The sequence below is a fragment of the Sinocyclocheilus rhinocerous genome, unplaced genomic scaffold, assembly GCF_001515625.1.
Source record: "Sinocyclocheilus rhinocerous isolate Xijiao unplaced genomic scaffold, SAMN03320098_v1.1 scaffold591, whole genome shotgun sequence".
In the NCBI taxonomy this organism is placed as follows: Eukaryota; Metazoa; Chordata; class Actinopteri; order Cypriniformes; family Cyprinidae; genus Sinocyclocheilus; species Sinocyclocheilus rhinocerous.
The window spans coordinates 1,969,515-1,978,532 of record NW_015641476.1 but is presented as its reverse complement, the minus strand read 5'-3'; the positions used below and the strand labels follow the sequence as shown (position 1 = coordinate 1,978,532).

Below are 9,018 nucleotides of genomic sequence, written 5' to 3'. Positions count from 1 at the left end.
TCAAGTTAGTTAATTCCAAACACATACTCTAATATGTAGCGTATGGAAATTGGATGGACAATGTTGGATGGACAGAATGATCACCAATTTGCTTCAATGTATTAAAGTATGTCGGTTATGTAAATTAGGGTGTTTCTGTATTTATTCCACATTTACCTGTTCAGGTTTGATACTGTAAACCTAATTGTGATGCGTCATTCATTTAATAAATGTGTTTCTATACACCATAAATGACCACTTTGACACACCTTCCCACTGACTTACATTGTCCTGAGATTCAGTGCCTTTTTTGATCTTCCCTGAGAAGCAGAATTCATGCAGTAACACATTCATTACTCTTTGCAATTTCAGGTTGCATAGTTTCAGTAAACTTACAAACCCCTCTTGGGAATTTTTTTATAATGTAATATCCAGTAAGAATGTCCTATATATATATTTTCATATTTTCATAATAACGTTAGTAACTTGTGCAAGACTGCAATTATTCCCCCTGTCTCAAGGAGCTTTTAGTGCTTGCATTTCTTTCCTTTAGCCGATGCTGAGTGTGTTTCTGAGGAGCCGTACAGCAGAGGTAGACTATAAAGACATATGATCCCCAGACTGATGCAGACACAGACCAAAGACGATCCAACTGTATTATTAAATGTGATAGGAGGAGCAGTGACCAGCAGCTGTGACTGTCTCAGCACCATGTCAGCTTCGATGGCCTTCATTTGGAAATGTGTCCCAATTATTGCACACACGTGAACCAGTTGATGGCTGTGGCCTGTAGGGGTCAGAAGAGAGACATTCACTTGAGAACACTGAATGAAGATTTCCTGAAGAAATCCCTGTGGTCCCGTTTTAAAGATGTATTTTCTTAAGTGTGGTTTCTGAATTTCTTTGAAATATTTGATTCTGGACTTCTTAATTTAACACCCATTATACTGTCTGTATTCTGAAAACCCTCTGTAATGAATTAGTTCACACCCATTGGGTCTTCTTAGAAGAGATTGTGAAAATGCACAGCTAGAAACAGACACTGTAAAATATCTAATATTTATAAATATTTCATATCTATGTGAGTGGTCATTACTTACCTATGTAATCAAAGTGTCCAGGTGCCAGTCTCTCAGGCAAGTGTGTTGCAAACAGGAAGCCGGTGAGAAAAGCAAACAGAGTATGGTGAACATGAATGGAGTTTGCTTCATTATCAGTGCAACCCTCACCTACACACAGAAACAACTAGAAAGAGGCAACAGAAAAAAATTACAGGTCACGCCATGTAGTGTATTCATATGCTCAAGCAACTCTACTTTAACCTAGAAAAAAATCTTCTAAAATTTAAGAAATGTGTCCCCAGTGGTAAACAAATACAACAAGATAAATAGATAAAACAGTAATTTCCTATACAAATCACAGAATTACCAGCTTCATTCATTTGGACATTAGGTTATTTAACCAATCAGATCTTTGTCTGAACAGCCTGGGCATTGCGTTGAGTATGCTGAAACTTACCCTGTAGAAGAGAGGAATGTTGTCAAACAGGTAAGGGTAGGCAAAGGCAAGAATTCGCAACACCTTACTCAGCCGTGGGCTCTGTCTCTCAAAAAATCGGACAGGTAGGGAAAAGAAAGACATTTTTATGTTCATTAATGATAACATCAATTTCAGTGCTGGTGGTGAGGTTATGTAATTGTTAAAGCAGTTAAGAGAGACTGATTGTTCATAATCACAAAAACACATAACCACCTCATTAACAAAATTAGGTGGAAGTGTTTTGTGTTAATAATATTATGAAGCATTTTAATGGGTTAAAAGGCAGCTAAAGAAAGCACATTAGTGAGTGCCAGAGGATTCTGACACATTCTGTGTTTAAACTGTTACCTTTCATCGATGTCATGGTTATAGTGAAGGAATGGTAAGCCAAGCCTTAACAAAAAATTTGGAAAATGAAAATAATTTTGAACTATAAAACTGCCATGTCATGTTTATAAGCCTTGTATTTTACACCCTTACTGTAGCACAGACTGAATTTATAACATGTCTGTATTATGGTTCTGTTTGCGTCCGTGCTGAGGAGTTAGTGGGATCGCTAACTTAACTGCATTTTTCAGTAGCATAAGCTATTTTCATAGTTAATTGATTTATTCTAGTAAATCAGTTCATCCCAAATGGTCCTCTCTCTCTCTCTCTCTCTCATATATAGGCTGCATCCCAATATGCACACTTCCCTACTATATAATATGTGAAATACAGTATTTGAAAAGAGTAGTAGAGAATTCACATTTAATTCACGGTATTTGTAAAACAGTAGGCAAAAAGTACCCAGTTGACTTGTTACAAGATTCATGACAAGGACAACATGACAAATGTAGTACGTCCGGATTACATACTACACACATTCATACTATATAGAACATACTTTTTTAACAGTCACAGTGTAAGTACTTATTGAAAAGAAGTACCTACTCAGCGAGTATGTGATTTTGGATGTAGCCAGCATTGAAAAAGTGAAGCATTGTAGTGAATGTAGTGGTTCGGACAACTCATTTAAATGAACTAGATTTAGTCCTTGTAATATAGCTACTGTTTTTGACTAATGTAAATTCTGTTCTGTGAATTAGGTTGTTTTTGTATATTTAGCATAAATGTGCCTGTTCAAGTTTGATATTGTCACCCAAACTGATGCAATAATGAACTGAGCTTGTTCCACATACTTACATACTCACCAGAACTACGTAACCCACATTTTTGCAACCTGCATTTGTGTTTTCAGTATGGTGGTGTGTTAGCAATGAGGACTATAGAATGAAATGGAGCCTTACCTCGAGTAGCAGGACAGGCTGGTTGAGAGGATGGTGTTTAGTACAGCTACAGGGATGTAGTATGCATGAAAAGTGCTGTTCACCCATGCATCAGGAAAAACATATGCAGAGTAGCTGATCGCTGAACCTGCGTCAACATGCAATCAGCCACATGTTAGCATAAATGTGCCTGTTCAAGTTTGATATTGTCACCCAAACTGATGCAATAATGAACTGAGCTTGTTCCACATACTTACATACTCACTTACCAGAACTACGTAACCCACATTTTTGCAACCTGCATTTGTGTTTTCAGTATGGTGGTGTGTTAGCAATGAGGACTATAGAATGAAATGGAGCCTTACCTCGAGTAGCAGGACAGGCTGGTTGAGAGGATGGTGTTTAGTACAGCTACAGGGATGTAGTATGCATGAAAAGTGCTGTTCACCCATGCATCAGGAAAAACATATGCAGAGTAGCTGATCGCTGTACCTGCGTCAACATGCAATCAGCCACATGAATATTTTTAAATGTGTCTGTATATTTAATTGTGCATTCTCATTTTACCTACACTGGCAGATAAAAGTTCAGAATAATTAAGATTTTTTAATGTTTTTGGACGAAGTCTCTTATGCTTACCAAGGATGCATTTCTTTGATAAAAAAAACTGTAATATTGTGAAATATTATTAAAGTTCAAAATGTTTTCTATTTGAATAGATTTTTGAATGTAATGTATTGAAAAAATAAGAAATCAGGAAGGGGTCCAACACTTTTTCACACCACTGTATGTATTTTTGTGGAAACTATGATAATTTTTTTTAAGGATTCTTTAAAAAATAGAAAGTTAATTGAACAGCATTTATTATTATTATTATTATTTATTATCATTAATATTATTTTGTTTCTGTTTTCTTTAGCAATTTTGATCAGTTTATATTTCTTTCATTCTTTCTTTCTTTCTTTCTTTCTTTCAGTTTCCATAACATAATTAAGCAACAAAAACTGTTTACAACATTAATAAATATAAGAAAATGTTATTTGAGCACAAAATCAGCATATTAGAATGATTCTTGAAAGATCATGTGACACTGAAGACTGAAGTAATGGTTGCCGAAAATTCAGCTTTGCCATCACAGGAATAAATTACATTTCAAAATGTATTCAAATAGAAAACAGTTATTTTCAATTGTAATAGTGCTGTACATATTACTGTTTTTTCTGTAGTTTTGATCAAATAAATGCCCGGGTGAACATAGGCTAAGTGACTTTTTGCAAAAACACTAAAAAACTTTTCAAACTTTTGGCTACCAGTGTATTTTTATATTTAGATAACCTTTGCCATGATCTAAAGCTCATTTAAAGTTAGTCTTTAAAAACTATAATAATTTAATAACACTGTTAAATGTAATTTTTAGCAAGTCTGAAAATAAATATAGATTTTTCATACTCAGCGTTATAACATTGTGATGCCTAAATTCACTTGTATTATTTAAAATCATTGATTTGAGTTTTTAGTATTTTTTTTATTTATTTATTTTACACAAAACATTTATGTTGTTTTTATTTACTAGTTATTGGCCAAAAAATTAAAATAACGATCAGCTTATGTGTGTTGGACAGAATTCTATTACCAGTACATCCCTAGAAATAATGTACAGTATTGTGATACTGTATGCTGTATGTGATGTGTAATGCAATCTGTATTTGTATTAATTGTGCAAGAATTCCATTGTGTCTGTTAAATATTGCAGTACAGAACTTTGAACCTCAAACTTCGTCTTTATGGCAATAATTTCTATAACAAGCCAAGGAACTGATAGTGTTGAAGTGAATGTGCCTGTGTGTTCCTCCCTTACCGAGGCTGTACAGGCTGAGTGCTCCATGGTCAAAGAAGTAACAGATATGGTGAGCGCAAGTAGACATGGTGCTGAAGGTGTGGGCGCAGCTGGAGGCCAATGGATACACACAGCAGGAGAACAAGAAGACCAGCAGAGGCCATGTGTATGCATCATACAGCGCATCCTCCATCAACAACACTGTCATCAACTTCCATAGAAAATACCTGATGGAGAAAAAAGGGATGAGACAATGACAGACAAGTTTTTCATCTTATGACTGTTTGCATTCTATTCCACAGAAAGGCTAACAGGACAATTGCTTGCATGGTTTCTACACACAGCAGCTGACATGGAAACTACAGAATCTATATCTAAGCAAGTGAATGTGTTTTACTGTGGAAATGAGAAACAAAACAAAAGATTAGGAGCAGTAAAAAAAATAGTATTCAAATGTTTAACCTGTCCAGACTTGCTCGCAGAGTTTGTTACTATAGGAATGTATCTGACAGGAGGTCACAGAAACAAACAGAAGTACATGAACACACACAGATCGCACAAATCAGTCTTATCAGCGAAGGTTTCTATAGGTCTAGTTTAATCTCTGCACCGATAAGGCTGGTTTCTATGCTGTACAGTATGTACAGTAAAGATCAGAATTAATACAGATGGTAGAGTTTTGTAAAGGAGATTTTCCAAAGACATCTTACATTCAAGGTTCCCATCCCTGGGACAACTTACCAATTCCAAAACAACTTGAGTAAACGTCTCAGAGTATCTGATTTTAACAATACTTAAATACTTTACTTATACTAAATATAGGCTCAAAGATGCATTAGTCAAAGAGACATGCCAGTGAAAAACAAGAAAGAGTTTATTTGTGAGGGCAATCACGTTTATTTTCTAAAAACAAAACAAAACTGAAAAAACAACAACAACAATATCCTTCAAAAAGGTCTCTTCAGTATAACGGATAAATAAAATAATGTTAAGTAAAATTTAAAAGTCAAAGCCTTCGTACACTGGATGTGCTGGTTTCGGCCTCATTGCTGTCTGCAGTCGTCCTCATCTCACATCTGTGATTCACAACTACTTGCTAAGGAACTAGCATTCACATAAAGTAGCCTTGTTGACAAGTTTGTGTGAGTAAGGGCAAAACCCATGAGATGTAGTCTGTAGTTGGTTGATACCAAGAACTGCTGCAGAAAAAGCTTGGTGCCATGCAAAATGTAATGTGTAATTGCAACACTCATTACAAATGTAGTGGAGTAAAGAGTACAGATACTTATTCAAAAATGTAGTGAAGTAGAGAGTAAAAGTTGCTAATATATTTGATACTACAGAGTATCCAAAACGATCCTAAAGTACAGTAATTAATTACATTTACTCAAATACTCTGTCACACCTCTGACTTACAAAGAGCATCTAGATTAAGCGATGTGCCCTAAAAAGTGAGAGTTGTCTTATTAAATCTAGTCTTTAAATCTCAGATTTTTGAGTGATGAAACATGTTTACAGGTCTGATTTACTCTTGGTTCCTTTAGAGGGATCAGTGAGTTTAATATAACCAAACATTAACACAGAGTCAGGTTACAGATTCCAAGTTTTGTCCTATTGATTTACTGTCGGTTGACTGTGTATTTAACCATTGTGTGGGATCAGAGGATGTGTTAGCTTTGAGATATGGCGTACTTTAAATAGACATGACATGGGAAAATGTTTTTGCACTGAACTGTAAATTGACATTTACATGTAATAATTTAGAATATGCATTTATCCAAAGAAAGAGGAAGATTCGAAGCAGTTTATCATATACAGCAGCCAATACTGCAATAGTGATTTATGCTAGAGTAGTACACAATTTATGCAGAACAGTAGAGAAAAAAGAAGAGATGATGAAAATATTATTAAATAATATTAATAAAACAATATAATATTTTATAGTATATGTTTATTATAGCTTTATATTATAAAAAAATTATATAATATTTATTATTTTAAAAGTATGTTTCCATTTCTTTTAATTCTACTGTAAAGCACTGGATAAAATGAGGCTGATTGAAACATATTAATGACTGAATGCGTGAATGAGATTTAAAATGGTCTTGAAGTTGTCTGGGAAATTAAGTGATGCAATGACAAGTAGACAATTATCTACAAAATTAACTCAGTTTAAGGCTTATGATTGACTATTACAGCCAAAATTGAAATGCCATAAAAAAATATACAAATAAATAAAAGATCACAATAAAGCCAAATAGACTGCCAGAAGTTAATGAATCAATGGTGATATGAGCGACTCTTCATCATCTTTAGGTCTGGAGAAAGCTCATTAACAGTGATGGCAGACCTTCTGTCATCATCCAGTAAGGTTAACTGTTCTAGGAGCGGCTCAGCTGGGTTAAAGCTCGGTGAGGGACGTAACAATCCACTGTGGAGATTCTCAAGTCAAACTACTGTAAGTCTCAGCACACCATACACACACACAGTTTAAATACTGTTGCTATGTAACCCAGGGCCATTGTGCCGTTAAAACTGTGTGAGTTCATATACTATTGTCTGTGAGTTATAAGATAACAAATGGCATACTGAGAAAGTGGCAAAGACATAGATATGCATATAGAGAGAGAGAAAACAAGCATGAGAGATAAAGGGTGACAGAGATTGCGCAAATGAATGTGTTTCGCTGTACCAGGTTGGTAGAAAGTGTGTCCAGACATTGAAGGTCTCGTTGGTGAGCTGAAAGAGACTCAACACACAGTCTGTGGCTGAACTACGAGGGTGCCGATATCCAGAGATGATACTGTCCTCGTGAAATGCCTACCATGGGAAAAGAGTCACAAACCCCTCATTTAATAAAGACAGCAAAGCAGTTCCCACTACAGGTAAAAAGGTAAGGCAATAAACTAATGCAAAGCATTAATATGAAAATCACAATATGTTTGGGTACACACCTTCAAACTGTTTCACATCAGGTTGCACAGTAATAAGAGAGCAAAGAAAATAAAAATCAAGTGATTCTTTACTTCCTATCATCAGTTTATCTATACCAAGAACACCTTAAACTACTACAGCTAGTTAAAATCACACAATATCTGTTTGTTGTGGTAGTTTCGTGTTTGTTAAATGAGTGAACTTACTTTGGGCACTTAGTGGACAGTGAAGACACGCCGTAGTTTGATCAGGCTGAACATGTTCCCCAGATGAACGGCCCTCAGTGCCTGACTCCGGAAAGAGAGGCTAAACATACATCAGCACACCGGCAGGTACAGAAAGACAAATGTACATACAGACACTCTTTCACTCCACCTGATCAGAGTTAGCCCTGCCCTGTTCATCACACCTACAGACATCAACCTCCATCATAAAGACGCACCTGACACACACACACACACCTGACAACCAGCTAGGTGAGAACGCTCACAGGGGCTATTCATAAGCACATTGTTTCAGAGGTCAGAGAGTTTCACTCCAAACATAAACATGAATGCACACAACAGATTTGTAGATAGGTTTCCATATATACTACCATTCATAGGTTTGGGGTCAGTATGAGGTTCCCACAAAAACGTTAAGCAGCACAACTGTTTTTAACACTGATAATAATAAGAGATGCTTCCTGAGCACCAAATCAGCATATTAGAATGATTTCTGAAGGATCATGTGAAACTGAAGACTCGCTGCTATTCAATTTGGGAATAAATTACATTTTAAAATATATTAAAATAATTGTTTTAAATTGTAATAATATTTCACATTATTACTGTTTTTACTGTATTTTTGATCAAATAAATGCAGCCTTGATGATCATGCAACTTTTTGACAGTCATCAAAAAAAACTTCTGAATGGTGTGTATATAAAATCAATTAAAGGACAAATACAAATATTTAAAGGGGTCATATGATGCTGCTAAAAAGAACATTATTTGGTGTAATGAAATATGTTTATGCGGTTTAAGGTTAAAAAAACACATTATTTTCCACATACTGTACATTATTGTTTCTCCTCTATGCCCCGCCTTTCTGAAACGCGTCGATTTTTACAAAGCTCATCGGTCTGAAAAGCGAGGTGTGCTCTGATTGGCCAGCTATCCAGTGCGTTGTGATTGGCCGAATACCTCAAGCATGTGGCGGAAATGTTACGGCCCTTACCATACTGTGATGCAGTGTCCCGGTCGGAGCGACGAGACAAAAACATTAAAGCGCATTATAAACAAGGCATTTGTTGCATCCAGTGGGGACATAATTACGGATTATAACAACTTATACTGTCTTTTTTTACGCGTTGAGTTGCATCGCGCCACGTAAACATAAAACCATGTCTGCATTTGTGATCGGAGAAATGACAAACAAAAAGTGCTACTCTACACTGCCCAAAAAACTCACGTTTGAATC

At 35.7% G+C, this 9,018-nt stretch overlaps 1 pseudogene; it reads right to left on the bottom strand.

The window, feature by feature from the left end:
• Nucleotides 1-506: 506 nt before the first annotated feature.
• LOC107755039 (membrane progestin receptor gamma-B-like) lies at nucleotides 507-7,885 on the bottom strand (annotated as a pseudogene).
• Nucleotides 7,886-9,018: the final 1,133 nt, after the last annotated feature.